The 18,503-nt window shown below is 41.0% G+C and overlaps 1 long non-coding RNA gene across 1 annotated transcript in view; it reads right to left on the reverse strand.

Moving 5' to 3' along the window:
* LOC105468799 (uncharacterized) overlaps nucleotides 1-18,503 on the reverse strand; it is a 61,619-nt gene that overhangs the window by 39,172 nt on the left and 3,944 nt on the right. The window contains exon 2 of the long non-coding RNA XR_979616.3: nucleotides 17,506-17,755. This is a non-coding gene — a long non-coding RNA (uncharacterized lncRNA). The remainder of the gene's footprint in view (nucleotides 1-17,505; nucleotides 17,756-18,503) is intronic.

Below are 18,503 nucleotides of genomic sequence, written 5' to 3' on the forward strand. Positions count from 1 at the left end.
GGCTGAACACTCTGTAGTAGCTCAATCCATAGGGCCACTATCCAAGAACTATACAACTTTTTTTTTTTTTTTTTGAGACGGAGTCTTGCCCTGTGACCCAGTCTGGAGTGCAATGGCACTGATCTTGGCTCACTGCAACCTCCGCCTCCTGGATTCAGGCAATTATCCTACCTCAGCCTCCTGAGTAGCTGAGATTACAGGCATCCACCACCACACCCAGCTAACTTTTGTATTTTTAGTAGAGACGGGGTTTCACCATGTTGGGCAGGATGGTCTTGATCTCCTGACCTTGTGATCCTCCCACCTTGGCCTCCCAAAGTGCTGGGATTACAGGCATGAGCCACCGTGCCCGGCCGAACTATACAACTATTGTAGGAGATACTGGAGTCTCAGAGAAAAGACCATTCTATGAGCCCAGAAGGTGTGTTACAGGAGGACAAGAAGTCCAGCATGAATTCCTATACCTCCCAAATTGTCCAGTTCCCTTGTTAGGAAGAGACCTACTTCAAAAATTGCAAGCACAAATTACTTTTGGCCTGCAGGGAGAAATGACTTTAAATCTGAGTCACTCGAAAGCCATGGTGTTAACCCTTGCCATTCCACAAGTGAGGAACGGAGACTGTATAGAAAGAAAATGCAGGTGCCAATGCAGCCTCATACACAGGAAGAAAAATTATTATTTGGACTAGCTAATAAAATTCCTGGGGTATGAGCTGAAAAAAACCCACCTGGGCTGGCTGTAAAGCATCCAGCCATAGTAGTTGAACTGAAACCAAGAGCAACTCCGGTCTGGGTTCGTCAGTACCCGGTTCCCCAAAAGGCTGTACAGGGTGTCTGCAAATATTTAGAATGGCTCTATAAATATAGAATCTTAATCTGGAATTAAGTCCCCCTGGAATTCTCCACTTTTGCCACTATGAAAGCCACTGCTGGGACCAAGATCTGATGAGTATATACTGGTGAAGATTTGCATGCCATAAACCGGGCCATGGTGACCATCCATCCAGTGGCACCAAACCCATATACTTTAATGGTACTTATTCCAACAAGTGCCACTAGGTTTACAGTCTTAGACTTAAAGGACGCTTTCTTTTATATTTGCTTAGCACCAGTTAGCCCATTTTTGCATTTCAATGGGACAAGGAAGCTATGCAGCTCACCTGGACTAGGCTCCCACAAGGGTTCAAAAACTCCCCTACAATCTTTGGGGAAACACTGGCCTCAGACCTCAAGGCCTATACCCTGCCAAATGATAACTGTGCCTTGTTATAGTACACAGGCAACCTTCTTTTAGCGGCCCCAACCCGGGAGGACTATTATCAGAGAACCCAAGACCTCCTCCATCTCCTGTGGAAAGCAGGTTACAAAGTATCTAAAAAGAAAGCCCAAATTTGCCATAAAAGGTTACATATCTAGGTTTCATAGCGAGCCACAGGGAATGCTAGCTTGGCTATAAGTGAAAACAAGCCGTTTGTGCACTTCCAACCCCAACCACCCAATGTCAAATAAGAGAATTTTTAGGGGCAGCAGGATTTTGCCACATCTGGATTCCAAACTTTTCATTGATGGCTAAGCCGTTATATGAAGCCACAAAAGGGGCAGAAAAAAAAAACCCTCCTTTAGGACACTAATTGAAAACAGTATTCAAACAAATCAAGGAAGCTTTAACTCAGGCCCTAGCCTTAGGACCACCAGATATAACTAAGCCTTTCTTTCTATATGTTCGTGAACGAAAAGGAATGGCTATAGGAGTTCTGACTCAAGTTAAAAAGTCATAGCATCACCCGGTAGCATACTTATCCAAACAATTGGACTCTGTGATGCTAGGATGGCCTCCCTGTGTTAAGGCATTAGCTGCCACCACCTTGCTAAACACAAGAAGCTAGCAAATTGACTCTAAAGACAGCAGTTAATCATTTGGGTGCCACACTCAGTCATAACTCTGAGTGTCACCATTGGTTGTCAAACCTGAGAATAACTCAGTACCAAGGGCTTCTATGTGAAAATCCCTACATGCCTTTAAAAACTGAACACTCTAAACCCAGCTACCTCGCTCCCAGTCAAACCGGGAGCTCCCCTTCATGACTGTGTTGAAACAGTAGATGAGGTATTCTCCAATCAGAAAGATCTTACAGACAAACCCCTCAGAGACCCAGATGTCGAGTACTTCACAGATGGAAGTAGTTTTGTGTTGGAGGGTGTCTGACGAGCCAGGTGTGCAGTGGTAGCATTGGATTCAGTAGTAGAGGCTCAGCCTCTGCCTACTGGAACATCAGCACAAAAGGCAGAGCTGATGGCCTTGATGAGAGCACTGTTGCTACCAAAAGACAAGAAAGTCAATATTTACACAGACTCTAAATATGCTATTACTACATTGCATGTACATGGAGCAATATATAAAGAACGAAGACTTTTAACAGCTGGAGACAAAGAAATAAAGTATAAAAAAGATTCTACAGTTTTTAGAGGCTGTATAGGCTCCAGAAAAAGTAGCTGTAATGCACTGTAGAAGGCACCAAAAGGCAAGAACGCCAGAAGCTAAAGGAAACAGAAAGGCAGACAGAGAGGCAAAGCAGGCAGCAATGATTGTGCCACATTTTAAAGAGGAAGCTTTAGCTATGCCTCTCCTCCCAGAACCCCCCTCCAAGAGGACCAAAGTTATACTCCAAATGAAAGAGCCTGGTTTGCCCAGGAAGATTAAAAATATATTAAAGGAGGGTGGTGGAAATTATACGATGGGAGATTACTCATTCCAGAGATGTTGGCTCCTAAGTTTGTAAAACAAATTCATCAGGGAACTCATATGGGGAAAACGGCACTAGAAACGTTATTAAAATGTCATTTCTATGTGCCATGGCTCTCTGCTATCACTCGAGCTGTCTGTGCGCAACGTTTAACCTGTGCTCCGAACAACCCACAACATAGACCCACGTGGCCCCCAGGAATTCAATAAGTAGTAGCCATGCCTTGTGAAAACTTACTTATAGACTTTACCGAATTGCCCCATGCTGGAGGCTATCGGTACATGCCAGTGTCTGTTTGCACCTTCTCAGGGTGGGTTGAAACTTTCCCCATCAAAACAGAAAAAGCACAAGTGACTATAGTACTGTTAAGAGATATTATCCACAGGTTTAGACTGCCTTTAACTTTAGAGTCAGACAATAAGCTGGCATTTGTAGCTGAAATAATGCAAGATTTAACAAAACTGTTAAAAAATAAACTGGAAGTTACATACAGCCTATTGGCCACAAAGTTCAGGAAAAGTAAAATGCATGAACTGGATACTCAAGCAGCTACTGAAGAAATATTGCCAAAACACTCATGTGAAATGAAATTAGGTTTTGCCTATAGTCCTCCTCCAAGTCAGGTGCACCCCCACCAAACAAACTAGGTATTCATCCTATGAGATTTTATTCATTCGGCCTCCCCCAATCATAAGTCAAATTAAAGGAAACCTCTGAGAACTAGGGGAATTAACTTTAAGAAAACAAATGCGGCTGGGTGTGGTGGCTCACAACTGTAATCCCAGCACTTTGGGAGGCCAAGGCGGGTGGATCACAAGGTCAGGAGATCGAAACCATCCTAACACAGTGAAACCGTGTCCCTACTAAAAATACAAAAAATCAGCCAGGTGTGGTGGCAGGCACCTGTAGTCCCAGCTACTCGGGAGGCTGAGGCAGGAGAATGGCATGAGCCTGGGAGGCGGAGCTTGCAGTGAGCTGAGATCACGCCACTGCACTCCAGCCTGGGCGACAGAGCAAGACTCCGTCTCAAAAAAAAAAAAGAAAAAGAAAAAAAGATAAAGAAAAGAAAACAAATGTAGGCTTTAGGAATAGCCATGCAAGAGATTTGTGACTGGGTACAGAAAAGAATGCCTATAAGTCTAACAGACCCAGAACACCCCTTTAAACCTGGAGATCCTGTTTGGGTTAAAAAGTGGACTCCAACTTCTCTAGGACCCATATGAGATGGGCCCTATACTGTAATCTTATCCACTCCCACTACTGTTAAAGTTGCAGGTGTTGTGCATTGGATCCACCACAGTCGGCTGAAACCGACAACTCAAGACAAGTGGACCAGCCAGCAGGACCCAGATCATCCAACCCAGCTGATCCTGAGATGAGACCGAACTGCTGCTAAAGATGATCGCCCTGCTCTGGTCACTCTAGAGTCTGACCAGCCTACACACGGCTGAAGCTTGAGGAAACAACAAGCCCTGCTCTAGTCACACACTGAAAGTTGACTAGTCTATGCACAGCCAAAGCTTGATGACTCATCAAGCAAGTAAATGCAGTTAGAAATCTTAGGACTAGTAGTTTTCCTTGTAATATTAACTGTTTTACTATTGTTCTGTCACTATTCTCAACCTCCTCCCCCAAGTAAGGACCTCTTCTGTCCTTACTAGATATGAATACACTGTACATTGTTTTGCTGTTGTTACCCACCTTAACCATGCTAGAAGAAACACCCATAGAAGGGTGTTCCCATTGTACACATACTACATGGTCAGAAAACAGTATAACCAGGACTCTATTATACCATACTTATTATGAGTGTACAGGGACTTACCTAGGAACTTGTACTTACAATGAGATCACCTATTCAATTTATGACCCAGAAATGGCCAGCTACCTACGCGGAAAATAGGTCATGGAGTTACCATATTCCTACTTACATGCTTAAGCGCATCATAAGGTTACAGGCAGGGCTTGAGATCACTAATAAAACAGCAAATGCATTAGATTTACTGGCCCAGCAAGCTACAAAAATGAGGACTACTATCTATCAAAACAGATTAGCTTTAGACTACCTCCTAGCCCAGGAAGGAGGAGTATGTGGACAATTCAATCTAACTAATTGCGGCCTGGAAATCAACGACAATGGAAAGACAATTACGGAAATAACTGCAAGAATAAGAAAATTAACCCATGTTCCAGTTCAAACATAGAAAGGGTGGTCTCCAGTTCTCTCTTTGGAGGCTGTCTTTCATTTTTCGGAGGCTTTAAGACTTTAATAAGAGTGGTTCTGGCCATACTAGGAAGTTGCCTAATACTCCTTGTCTCTTACCTCTCCTTGTTAGAAACATTCAATCAACTATAGAGGCAATAGTGCTAGGCAAACTACCAGTCAGCTAAAGGCTCTATGTAAATATCAACCTTTGTCTAAAGAATAAAACTTGTCTCTTCATGCAAAATTAAATAATAGTGATGCCTCCTATTAAACTTCTTTTATAAAAGGCATCAAGGGGGGAAACTGAGGCAGAAATTTAAAAATAAATATGCATTCATTCACTCCAAGAAAAGTAACAGGAAAGGCAAGGGTTAAAAAGAAAAGAGGCGCCTGTAGTCCCAGCTACTCGGGAGGCTGAGGCAGGAGAATGGCGGGAACCCGGGAGGCGGAGCTTGCAGTGAGCTGAGATCCGGCCACAGCACTCCAGCCTGGGCGACAGAGCGAGACTCTGTCTCAAAAAAAAAAAAAAAAAAAAAAAGAAAAGAACAAGTTTTCCTCTGCCTAGCAAGCTCACTTCAAGGTCAGTTATAAGATAAAGCTGTTTGAGAAGCCAAGGCCAAAGGAACGGGCTCCAGACACCTCTCCCCTCCAGAACAAGGTTGAAGGGAAAAAAAAGAGAAAGACAAATTCCTTTACTGTTACTCCTTTCTCTGGCTTCTTAAGCATGATTATGTTTTACAAATGTCTGTATTTAGCCAGTTCTTGTTTTTCTTTTGACGCAGCTACAAGGCCACCAGCTATGCAAGGCCACAAATTATGCACTATATGATTAACTGCTTTTGTTTTACTTTTGTAAGTCCACTTATAAAAACCCTGCTCTTTGTTTAATGCTCAGCTTTTTGTATATGAATCCACTCAGCCAGTGCGTACCTTAAAATAAATACCCTCTAGTACTCGCAAATTGGTCTCTCCGTTCCTCAGTTTCCCACAACAAGATTACAGGCATGAGCCACCACACCCGGCCCATTTTAACCATTTGCAAATGGAGAATTCAGCGGTATTAGGTACATTTACATTGTTGTGCAACCATCACCACCATCCATCTATAGAACTCCTTTTATCTTGTGAAACTAAAACTCTATACCCATTAAACACTAACTCCTCACTCCTCCCTTCCCTCATCACTTGAAAGCCATCCTTCTACTTTATGTCTCTATTCATAGGTATGAGCCCTGCAACACATAAAAAAATCACTAATCTAAAAGGAAATGTCAAGCTTGGAACTTCTTAGGGCAAACCTGCCTCCCATTCTATTCAAACTTACCCCTCTGCTCTCTGAGATAAATGCATATCTCATTGCCTCCTTTGGAGAGGCTAATCAGAAACTCAAAAGAATGCAACCATTTGTCTCTTTTCTACCTATGACCTGGAAGCCCCCTCCCTGCTTTGAGTTGTCCCACCTTTCTGGACCAAACCGATGTTCATCTTACATATATTAACTGATGTCTTATTTCTCCCTAAAATGTATAAAACCAAGCTATGCTCTGACTACCCTGGGCACATGTCATCAGGACCTCCTGAGACTGTCACGGGTGCACATCCTCAACTGTGGCAAAATAAACTTTATTTTTTATTTTTATTTATTTTTTAGAGACAGAGTCTCACTCTGTCGCCCAGGCTGGAGTACGGTGACGCAATCTCGACCCACTACAACCTTCACTTCCCAGATTCAAGCAATTCTCATGCCTCAGTCTCCCGAGTAGCTGAAATTACAGTCTTGTGCCACCACACCCAGTTAATTAGCAAAATAAATTTTCTTTTTTTTTTTTGAGATGGAGTCTCGCTCTGTTGCTCAGGCTGGAGTGCAGTGGCCGGATCTCGGCTCACTGCAAGCTCCGCCTCTCGGGTTTACGCCATTCTCCTGCCTCAGTCTCCCGAGTAGCTGGGACTACAGGCTCCCGCCACCTCGCCCAGCTAGTTTTTTGTATTTTTTTTAGTAGAGACGGGGTTTCACCGTGTTAGCCAGGATGGTCTTGATCTCCTGACCTCGTGATCCGCCCGTCTCAGCCTCCCAAAGTGCTGGGATTACAGGCTTGAGCCACCATGCCTGGCCAAATTTTCTATTAACTGAGACCTGTCTCAAATTACTGGGGTTAACATTTTGGTAACCACATAGGGACTCTGCGTGGAGGAACAATTGAACTTTGACAAATCTCCTACTGGTGTTTGGTATCAGCATAAGCTAATTTTATGAATACTTTGCTGAGGACTTCTTTGAGGATTTCCAGAGAATCCCTGCTCTCCTAAAGTTTGGTTGAGATCTAAAGTTTATTTTGCTGTACAACTGCCTCTTTTTTTTTTTTTTTTTTTTTTTTTGGAGTTTTACTTGCTTCCATGACAATGGAAGGCAGGTAATTCCTTTATGAGTTTGAGCTTGCTTCCAACAGAAAAGATGATTTTTTTTTCCTGCTTCTAGGATGGTAGAGAGCAGTCTTCAGCCTGAGACCCATCCCTAGGTAAGTAGCTGAATTGAGGTTTAGTCTTGGCTAAAGTTAACAACCAGATGATCATAATTTCTCCTTACCATTAAAGCATTCAGTAATCATGTAAGTTTATGATCATTTGTTTTGCTTAGCTGTTTGTCATTGTTGTTTCTGTTTTTGTTGTTGTTTTGGTCTTTGTCCCATTAGGTTTGACCAACTCTATGAGACTTGATCAAATCTGAAGGAAAGTTCCAATTATGGGGAACAAGGCCTCTCAAATACATAAATTCCCACAAACACACACACAAAAAGGGGGTATGGTGGGGGAGAAAAACAGCCAGCGAAAAGAAAAAAGAGGAAAGATTTTTTATTTTGAGTACTACACGGGCTTTATTTACAAGGCCACCTTTTAGCTAGCCAGGCCAATCTGAAAGAGCAATGGTTGTACTTCTGAAATAGCAGCAATTCAAAAAACAAAAGCAAACAAACAAACAAAAAATAAAAAACAAAAAAATTAAGGTGGGAGCAGTGGCTCACGCCGGTAATCCTAGCACTTTGGGAGGCCAAGGCAGACTGATTGCCTGAGCTCAAGAGTTCGTGACCAGCCTGGGCAACATGGTGAAACCCTGTCTCTACTAAAATACAAAAAATCAGCCAGATATGGCGGTGTGCACCTGTAGTCCCAGCTACTCGGGAGGCTGAGGGAGGAGAATTGCTTGAACCCAGGAGGCAGAGGTTGTAGTGAGCTGAGATTGCACCACTGTACTTCAGCCTGGGCAACAGAGAAAGACTCCATCTCAAAAAAAAAAAAAAAAAAAAAAAAAAAAAAAAAAACAAAGAAAGAAAATAAAATGAAATACAAAACTTAGCTGGGCATGGTGGCACATGCCTGTAATCCTAGCTACTCGAGAAGCTGAGGCAGGAGAATCACTTGAACCTGGGGGCAGAGGTTGCAGTGAGCCAAGATCTTGCCATTGTACTCCAGCCTGGGCAACAGAGCAAGACTCCATCTCAAAAAAAAAAGAAAAAAGAAAAGAAAATGAAATAGCACAAATTTGTCTTAGTTGAAATATGGTAATGAGATTTAAAAACTTCTTTTTTTAAAGGAGCTCATTTGTTAAAGTCAACTTAATTAAAAGCTAACATCCAAGATACGTGTGTGTGTTTGTACTTAAAAGGTCTTCATGGTTTGTTTTTTTCTCTCCTACGACCTTGTTGTTCTTTTGAGCAAGGTTTTTCTTCTCAGTTGACTTAATTCTGTTTTCTTCATTTACTTCTGCTGTCTCTCCTTTCTCTTGCACCCTCTGCTGCATGAGGGACCTGAAATAGTTCAGCCTGGGTTCCTTTAAGAAAGTGGAGAAGCCCCGTCTCTACTAAAAAATACAAAAAAAACTAGCTGGGCAAGGTGGCGGGCGTCTGTAGTCCCAGCTACTCGGGAGGCTGAGGTAGGAGAATGGCGTAAACCCGGAGAAGGCGTAAACCCCCGAGAATGGCGTAAACCCCGGAGGCAGAGCTTGCAGTGAGCTGACATCCGGCCACTGCACTCCAGCCTGGGCGACAGAGCGAGACTCCGTCTCAAAAAAAAAAAAAAAGAAAGAAAAAAAAGAAAGTGGAGAAGGCGCCAAAAGTATAAACGGACAAGTTCATCTCAGCTTTTAAACTGCTTGCTTTTGTATTGTGTTACATGGTTTATTGACTAAAATAGTTATTTGCAACAGAGGCTAGCCTTGGGTTTTTAAGGAATAGCGTATTCAACACTTAGAAATGTCTGTTTAAAAAAAATTATCTTTAAGTGCAGTGTAAAAACATCATTTGGTCTAGCCTCATAATAATTCTCCCTTTTTGGAAACCCAGGATTTGGTATAGGCTCTGCCTAGAGCTCAGAGATCCAGTTAAAAGATAGGTAGTCCCAGGCCGGGCGCGGTGGCTCAAGCCTGTAATCCCAGCACTTTGGGAGGCCGAGGCGGGCGGATCACGAGGTCAGGAGATCGAGACCATCCTGGCGAACACGGTGAAACCCCGTCTCTACTAAAAAAAAATAGAAAAAAACTAGCCGGGCGCAGTGGCGGCGCCTGTAGTCCCAGCTACTGGGGAGGCTGAGGCAGGAGAATGGCGTGAACCCGGGAGGCGGAGCTTGCAGTGAGCTGAGATCCGGCCACTGCACTCCAGCCTGGGCGACAGAGCGAGACTCCGTCTCAAAAAAAAAAAAAAAAAAAAAAAAAAGGATAGGTAGTCCCTACCCAAATAAAATTGGTCTCCTTATACAATGCTATGATAGATTTTTATAATTTTATGTTTGATTTGACATCTATCTTTAATCTCCCTCTAGCACACCAGACTTTTCCTCTCTGTACCTTATGATGTAAATTCTGTTACTTTTCACCTGAGTTGTTTCCTTTAATATGCAAATTTAAGGCTATTTAGCTATTTAACTGCCTAGGGTTGTGAAACAGGTTATCAAGAACCTGAAAGTCTAAGATTAAAAAAAAAAAGGTCTTTATGAATCTACAAGATATACTTCTATCAGCATGCCTAATACATCTAGGTATTTATGTGTTGTGCACACAATATTTCACTATTGAAAATATATAAAAGAGCTAATTAATTGGCTTAAAAAAAAAAGCACTTAAATCAGATACTAAAGAAAAAAAGACTAGTCAAATGCTTTTTCAAGTTCATGGGACTTAAGTAAAATCTTAATAAATAAGCTGGATTTAAAATTATTGGTAAAATAATATTAGAAATGTCTTAAGAATTTGCCAGCAATACATCTTTGTTTGCATTTACTAATCAAGCAATTTTATACTTTTCCCAGCCAGATACTATAAGGTGTCAAAATTTGGTACAGAGGTTACAAAACTATAAAACCAGCCCAAGACAGAATTATCTTTGCTGGTGTAATCTTTAATAAATAATACATTGATATTGGTTTAATAAAAATAGCTACATCTTGAATTTAGTAAGATTACCATACTTCTTTTTTTTTTTTTGAGACAGAGTTTTGCTCTTGTTGCCCAGGCTGGAGTGCAGTGGCATGATCTTGGCTCACAGCAACCTCCGCCTCCCATGTTCAAGTGATTGTCCTGCCTCAGCCTCGCAAGTAGCTGGGTTTACACGCATGCACCACCATGCCTGGCTAATTTTGTATTTTTAGTAGAGACAGGGTTTCTCCATGATGGTCAGGCTGCTCTCAAACTCCCAACCTCAGGTGATCTGCCCGCCTTGGCCTCCCAAAGTGCTGGGATTACAGGCCGTCCATGCCCAGCCAGATTACCATAACTTCTAATCCTGTGGTGTTAGGCAGTCTAGTCCACAGGCAGTAAGAGATTTCCTTTGGGAAGACAGTTACTATTTTTGTTTCAAAGCTAAACTATAAACTAAGTTCCTAGCAAAGTTAGTTCAGCCCATACCCAGGAATGAACAAGGACAGCTTGGAGTTTAGAAGCAAGATGGAGTCACTTAGGGCAAATCTTTTTCACTGTCTCAGTTATAATTTTGCAATGGTGGTTTCATAACTTTAAATGATGACTATCGCAGTTTTCATAAATAATGTAGGTAAATGATTAAAATAAAATAATTAGATAAATGTAATAGGATAAATACTTGTAGATAAACTAGTCATAATTTAGAATCTAAAGTTATATTAAATTAAATTATAAATATTTCATTATTTCAGTATTTTTCAATAAAAATACATTGTAGGAAAACATTCTTTCTTTAAAAAAAGTGTCCCTTTTAAAAACGTGAACAATTTTTGTCTAATTCAAAGCTTATTTAAAGGTCATGTATAAAACAAGGTAAAAGGAGCCAGGAAATAAGAGAGGTATAAACAAAATTATAGAAAGAAAGAGGTATTTTTTGGTAAGAAAGCTTAAAGAGAAATAATTAAAAAAAATTTTTTTTTTGAGATGAGCCTGTCTGTCAGGCTAGAGTGAAGTGGCGCAATCTTGGCTTGTTGCAACCTTCCTCCCGCAGGGTTCAAGTGATTCTCCTGCCTCAGCCTCCCAAGTAGCTGGGATTATAGGTGCCTGCCACCATGCCCAGCTAATTTTTGTATTTAAAGTAGAGATGGGGTTTTGCCATGTTGGCCAGGTTGGTCTCAAACTCCTGACTTGAGGTGATCTACTAGCCTTGACCTCCCAAAGTGCTGGGATTACAGGCATGAGCCACTATGCCCAACTGAGAAATAATTTTATATGAAAAATAATCTTGTATGGTAAATTTAGACGAAGAATAAAATGAGTGGTTGTTTAAGAAAGAAAGATATTCAGGACAAACCCGAAAGTCGAAGCATGTCATGAATGGTCTGTGTAAGTAACAATAAAAGGATTTACCTTAAAAAAAACCCAAAAATTTTCATATGATCAAGTCATCTATAATTAAAGGAAAATTATAATGGGTTTTTCTAGACATTGGGTTTGATGTAATGAAACACACACGCTAAATAATTCAACAATAAAATGTCCTTAAGGGATTGATTACTTCTTAATAAATTATAAAGATTTTAATTTTTTTTTTAGGCCAGGCGCGGTGGCTCACGCCTGTAATCCCAGCACTTTAGGAGGCCGAGGCAGGTGGATTACGAGGTCAGGAGATCGAGACCACCCTGGCTAACACGGTAAAACCCCGTCTCTACTAAAGAATACAAAAAATTAGCCGGGCGTAGTAGCGAGTGCCTATAGTCCCAGCTACTTGGGAGGCTGAGGCAGGAGAATTGCATGAACCCAGGAGGCAGAGGTTGCAGTGAGCCAAGATTGCGCCACTGCACTCCAGCCTGGGCGACAGAGCAAGACTCCGTCTCAAAAAAAAAAAAAAGATTTTAATTTTTTTAACCCAAGGTTCAACTTTTATTTCATCATGCTGTTTTCAGTTTTCTTTCCCCTTTTAAAAGGTGCAAAATTATAACACTCTCCTTCAACTCATTTTCAGCTCATATACATTTTTTTTTTTTCCTCAAGTTCTGTCTGTTGTGGCCTGATGCTAACAATATTTTCTTAAAGATCTAAAGGAAATGTTTTATTCCAACATAATTTTCTGTACACAGCAGAAGATCTTTTCTTTTGCCTTTTGGTAACTAGTTTAATAAATTTTACATTTTATCAACATAACTCCTATGCTATTACTATTAAGTTGTGGTTTGCTTAGGAAAAAACTGAGATTAAAATTTTTTTAATTAAGATTATTACATCCATAAATTAACCATTAATGTCAAAGGCACATCAATGCAAGACCAGAATATGTGTCACTGTGTCAGATTAACAAGATTATCTTGAAGCATTAACTCCTTAGTAAAGGTTATAAAAGGCTTGTGGAAGTTATATCTTACAATCTCTTACAATCAAGATTAAAATGTTATATAGAGTGTTTGTACAATTTTGAAAAACAAATTTAATTGGTTTCGTACTTTTTTTTTTTTTTTAGTTTTTGAGATGAAGTCTGTCACCCAGGCTGGAGTGCAGTGGTGTGATCTCAGCTCACTGCAACCTTTGCCTCCTGGGTTTAAGTGATTCTCCTTCCACAGCCTCCTGAGTAGCTGGGATTACAGGAACCCACCACCATGTGTGGCTAATTTTGTTTGTTTGTTTTGTCATTTTGAGACAGAGTCTGGCTCTGTCACCAGGCTGGAGTGCAGTGGTGTGATCTCAGCTCACTGCGACCTCCGCCTCCTGCGTTCAAACGATTTTCCTGCCTCAGCCTCCCAAATAGCTGGGACTACAGGCCCATGCCAACAGGCCTGGCTGATTTTTTGTGTTTTTTAGTAGAGACGGGGTTTCACCGTGTTAGCCAGGATGGGCTCGATCTGACCTCGTGATCCGCCCACCTTGGCCTCCCAAAGTGCTGGGATTAAATTTTTTGTATTTTTAGTAGAGACAGGGTTTCAGTACATTGGTCAGGCTGGTCTCAAACTCCTGACCTCCAGTGATCCAACCCCTCTTGGCCCCCCAAAGTGCTGGGATTAAATTTTTTGTATTTTTAGTAGAGACAGGGTTTCAGTATATTGGTCAGGCTGGTCTCGAACTCCTGACCTCCAGTGATCCAACCCCTCTTGGCCCCCCAAAGTGCTGGGATTATGGTGTGAGCCACTGCACCCAGCCTGTGCTGTTTTTATCAGGGCTCATTGTTTGGAAAATTAAATATCCTCTCTCAAAGAATGAAGGTTTTCACCTTTTCTTTGAAATCCTTGAGTTTCACTTTGGTTAAATGAATAACTTATTTAACAATGACCTGTGATTCTATTTTGTGATATCAAGTGTTTTAAACCTTTGATATTTGACAAACTTTCCAAAATCAAATTATAAATTATGTCTTTTTCTGATTTAATTAATCCTTTAAGGTATTATTAATAGGTTCCCTAAAGTCCAAAAATGACATATTTGGCTTATCTGGTATAAAAATTATACAGGAATCATTGTCACATATAAAATAGTGTTTGGTTTTCTTTGGGCTACATTTATACAAATATGTTACTGGTATATGTTCCAAAATTATGGGAAACTCCTATAACTATAACTTAGTGTACATAGTGAGAGACATTTAGTGATATAACTTAGTGTACATTACCCATAATAATTATAATTCTTATGTTAAATTATTGTGTGCCACAGAGGTAACAAATGTCCTTGTCAATTGTGTCTTTGACTATGGCTGCTCTAAAACTGTCATCCACAGATAACTGTTGTCTTGTTTTGGCCCTCTTTAGAGGGTGGTTTTATAATCAGCTACAGAACTCTAACAGGTGTTCTTAAATGCAGGTTTCTGATAACTTTGGAATTTGTGACATTAGAATAGAGGAAAAAAGAAACTTTTAGGACCCTTATGGAGAGCTGAAATGTTCATGAATATCAAGCAGAACAGGAGTTAATTGCATAAACTGAACTGATAGAAGACTAAAGTAATCTTTTTGACTTTTGCTTTAAATGTTGGTGATTCTGCCGGGCGTGGTGGCTCAAGCCTGTAATCCCAGCACTTTGGGAGGCCGAGATGGGCGGATCACAAGGTCAGGAGATCGAGACCATCCTGGCTAACACGGTGAAACCCCGTCTCCACTAAAAAATACAAAAAACTAGCCGGGCGAGGTGGCAGGCGCCTGCAGTCCCAGCTACTCGGGAGGCTGAGGCAGGAGAATGGCTTGAACCCAGGAGGCAGAGGTTGCAGTGAACTGAGATCTGGCCACTACACTCCAGCCTGGGCGACAGAGCAAGACTCCATCTCAAAAAAAAAAAAAAAAAAAAAGAAATGTTGGTGATTCTTTGTTTTTTTTTCAGAGTCAAGGAAACTTTTCTTTTGAGCTATTGACAGCTTTTAACAATTTAGTATACTCCTATGAGTAAAATTTGGAGCATATTTGTTTCTCTCTACCTGATTTCTCCAGAACTTGGAAACCATTTTTGAATATGCTTCCCTTATGGCAATACAGTAATTTGCACAAGTATAGTAAGAATCTGTTTTCGGCCGGGCGCGGTGGCTCACGCCTGTAATTCCAGCACTTTGGGAGGCCGAGGAGGGCGGATCACAAGGTCAGGAGAGCGAGACCACGGTGAAACCCCATCTCTACTAAAAAAAAATACAAAAAATTAGCCGGGCGTGGTGGCGGCGCCTGTAGTCCCAGCTACTCGGGAGGCTGAGGCAGGAGAATGGCGGGAACCTGGGAGGCGGAGCTTGCAGTCAGCCGAGATCGTGCCACTGCACTCCAGCTTGGGCAACAGAGCAAGACTCCGTCCCAAAAAAAAAAAAAAAAAAAGAATCTGTTTTCATTTTGCAACAAGACACAAAAGGAGAAACTGGTTATTTTACCAAGGTTCTGACTGTAATAGTGTGCTTTCCTTTAAGGAATCAAACTTGACTTATGGAAGCCAATAAAGCCCCTTGGGGAAAGTGGCCTCATACCTTCCCTGTACAGCGTTCCTGACCTGTGATAAGTAAAGAGTGTCACTTTCTGACAGGCCCAGGAGCCCCAAACTTACTTTGGAACCTCAAGAGCAGAGGATCATCCAACTTATAGGTATTTAATGGCATAAATCCATGGCTGGTCTTGGCTTTAAATAAAGGTCTTAGCCAGGTGCAGGGACTCACGACTGTAATCCCAGCACTTTGGGAGGCTGAGGCAGGTGGATCATTTGAGGTCAGGAGTTTGAGACCAGCCTGGCCAACATGGTGAAATCCTGACTCTACTAAAAGCACAAAAATTAGCTGGGCATGGTGGCATGCACCTATAGTCCCAGCTACTTGGGAGGCTGAGGCAGGAGAATAGCTTGAACCTGGAAGGCAGAAGTTGCAGTGACCCCAGATGGTGCCACCATACTCTAGCTTGGGGACAGAGTGAGACTCCATCTCAAAAAAGAAATTATAAAAAATTTTAAAAGATCTTATCTGGGATTCCTTCTATAGAACAAAGTTCCATCAAAGCCAATTTAAAAGTGTATTTGAAAAATAATTATTCTTGCTGTATTGTATACAAATAATTAGGCCAAGTATAATAAAGCAAATCAAATTACTAAAGACATGACTTGTCTTTAGTAAAAATGGGAAACTAGAGAAAGAAAAATTATGTTTTGAAAACTATAGTACACCTGTTGTTAGATTCTAGTCTTGCCTAACGTTTTTCAATTTTCATTATTGTGGTACCATTTGGACAGAATTCTAATTTTTTTTTAGCTACATGTATTCAAAATAAAGTTTTCAAATTTTTTCCCCATTTTTTTCTAGTTTGAAGTCATGGAAAACTAAGCTGTGCTTTCTTTTTATTATTTTTGAGACAGAGTCTTGCTCTGTCACCCAGGCTGGCGTGCAGCAGCACGATCTCAGCTCACTGCAACCTCTGCCTCGTGGGTTAAAGCAATTTTCCTGCCTCAGCCTCCTGAGTAGCTGGAATTACAGGCACCTGCCACCACACCCAGCTAATTTTTGTATTTTAGTAGAGATGGAGTTTCACCATGTTGGCCAGGCTGGTCTCAAACTCCTGACCTCAAGTGATACACCTGCCTCGGCCTCCCAAAATGCTGGGATTATAGGGGTGAGCCACCATGTCCAGACTAAGTTTTGCTTTCTTTTTTATTTATTTATTTTTATTTTAATTTTTTTCAGACAGACTCACTCTGTCACCCAGGCTGAAGTGCAGTGGGGCAATCTCAGCTCACTGCCACCTCCACTTCCTAGATTGAAGCGATTCTCCTGCCTCAGCCTCCCGAGTAGCTGGGATTACAGGTGTGCACCACCATGCCCAGCTAACTGTGCTTTCTTAAAGCCCTGCAAACTGAAGCCAGACAACTTAAATTTCAGAAGAATATAACAGCAATCTATTTACATACATAAGCCACTTTCATACTTGCCTATTGATGTATGGACTTCAGAGTAATCCAGCCTATAACGATTTTCCAGGATTGTTCTTTTGTTTGTTGCTTTTCTCCCTTGCTCCCCCTGTTTTCTTTTCACAGGACATAAGACTTCACAATCTTCTAAAAATGAACTTTCCTAATAACTCAGGACCTACTTGTCTAGGAGTAAACCATCCTAGCCATGACAGATCAGACGAAATCTGAGACCACAAACTCATTTTCTCCTAAAATGCTTTTTCCAAAAGATTTTTAAAAAGAAAAGTGGGAAATGTGAAAGGAAAATATCTTATGCCCCCAAAATCACTAAGCTAAAGGGAAAAGTCAAACTGGAAACTACTTAGGGCAAATTTGCCTCCCATTCTATTCAAAGTTACCCCTCCGCTCACTGAGATAAAAACATATCTGACTGCCTCTTTTGAGGAGGCTAATCAGAAACTTATCACTTGGACTCGGGAAGGGGAACATCACACACTGGGGCCTATCACGGGGAGTGGGGAGTGGGGAGGGATTGCATTGGGAGTTATACCTGATGTAAATGATGAGTTGATGGGTGCTGACGAGTTGATGGGTGCAGCACACCAACATGGCACAAGTATACATATGTAACAAACCTGCATGTTATGCACATGTACCCTAGAACTTAATGTATAATAATTTTAAAAAAAATTAAATAAATATGTGTGAAAATCCCTAAAAAAAAAAAAAAAAAAGAATGTAACCATTTTTCTCTTACGTACCTATGAACTGGAAGCCCCCTTCGTGCTTCAAGATGTCATGCCTTTCCAGACCGAACCAATGTTCTTCTTATGTATACTGATTGATGTTTCATGACTTCCTAAAATGTATAAATCCAAATTGTGCTCTGACCACCTTGGGTAAATGTCATCAGGACCTCCTGAGGCTGTGTCATAGGCACGCATCCTCAACCTTGGCGAAATAAACTTTCTAAATTAACTGAGACATGTCTCAGATTTTTGGAGTACACATCTGATAAAACACAATGAGAAAAATGTGGCATCAGTTCTGTGATATTCCTGTTAAAGATGCATACCCTGTGAGGCTGCATTGAGCCGCGATCACATACCCCTGCACTCCAGCCTTGGCAACACAGTGAGACCCTGTCTCAAAAAAAAAAAAAAAAAAGACACTTCACCTAGTATCTAGGAAACATTAGACAAACCCAAACTCAAGGAGGTTTTACAAAATAACTGATCTGTAACCTCAAAACTGTCCAGGTCATGAAAGTCAAGGAAGAGCTGAGGAACTTCTCTAGATTGAAGGAAACTCATGAGACATGACACTAAATGCAATGTGCAATTCTGAATTGGACCCTTTTGCTAAGAAGTACAATGTTGAGACAACTGGCAAAACTTGAATGGGATCTGAGGAGTAGATGGTGGTAACAATGTTAATTTCCTGATTTTGATAGTCTTATTATGGCTATGTAGGACACAGTTGTTTAAGAAAATACACCCTAAAATGTTCTGAGTAATTAGGCATAGTATCAACAACTAATTTTCAAATGGTTCGGGAAAAAAAATTTTTTTGTACTATACTTGCAACTTTTCTGAAAGCCTGAGATTATTTCAAGATAAAATATTTTTAAAATGCAATTACTTAAATTCTTCCCATGTTTCTGCCCATGTAAACGTCAATCCGAAGGACATGCCTTCAGAAGCCTTTTTTTTTTTTTTTTTTTTTTTTGAGATGGCGTCTCACCGTGTTGCCCAGGCTG

The sequence above is a fragment of the Macaca nemestrina genome, chromosome 12, assembly GCF_043159975.1.
Source record: "Macaca nemestrina isolate mMacNem1 chromosome 12, mMacNem.hap1, whole genome shotgun sequence".
Classification (NCBI taxonomy): Eukaryota; Metazoa; Chordata; class Mammalia; order Primates; family Cercopithecidae; genus Macaca; species Macaca nemestrina.